Source organism: Echinops telfairi, unplaced genomic scaffold (genome assembly GCF_000313985.2).
Source record: "Echinops telfairi isolate 266 unplaced genomic scaffold, ASM31398v2 ScPeMD7_27;HRSCAF=92, whole genome shotgun sequence".
NCBI classification, from domain to species: domain Eukaryota; kingdom Metazoa; phylum Chordata; class Mammalia; order Afrosoricida; family Tenrecidae; genus Echinops; species Echinops telfairi.
The window spans coordinates 1,936,295-1,936,757 of NW_022103924.1; positions in this window are offsets into that span (position 1 = coordinate 1,936,295).

Consider the following 463-nt stretch of genomic DNA (forward strand, 5'->3'; position numbering starts at 1 on the left):
AAGTTTATTAAAAAAGAAAAGAAAATGTGAACCATTATTTCTCAACATAGTCTCCATCTAGATTAATTTTGAAGGTAGTGTTACCATATCTCTAACCCTTCTTCAGGATGCCACATCAAATGGTAGTTGTGGCATCCTGAATGTACTCAAATGATTTTCCTTTAAAATGTTCATTGAGTTTTGGGAGCAAAACAAAGTATAAAGGGGCAAGATTCGGGCTGTAGGGTTGAAGTTTCTCAAAGAAATTCTCATAGAGCTGTCCATGCTATATTTGAGGAATGAGGAGGTATATTGTTGTGATTGGGAAAAAAATTCCTTGGCATAACTTTTCCAGACTTTTTCATTGCCACTTTCAATTTTCTTAAAACTTCTTCCCAATGAGCCCCATTAATCATCTTATGCCCTGCAAGAAAATCTATCAATATTAACTATTTGGAATTTCAATAACCTTCTCCCGTTGATC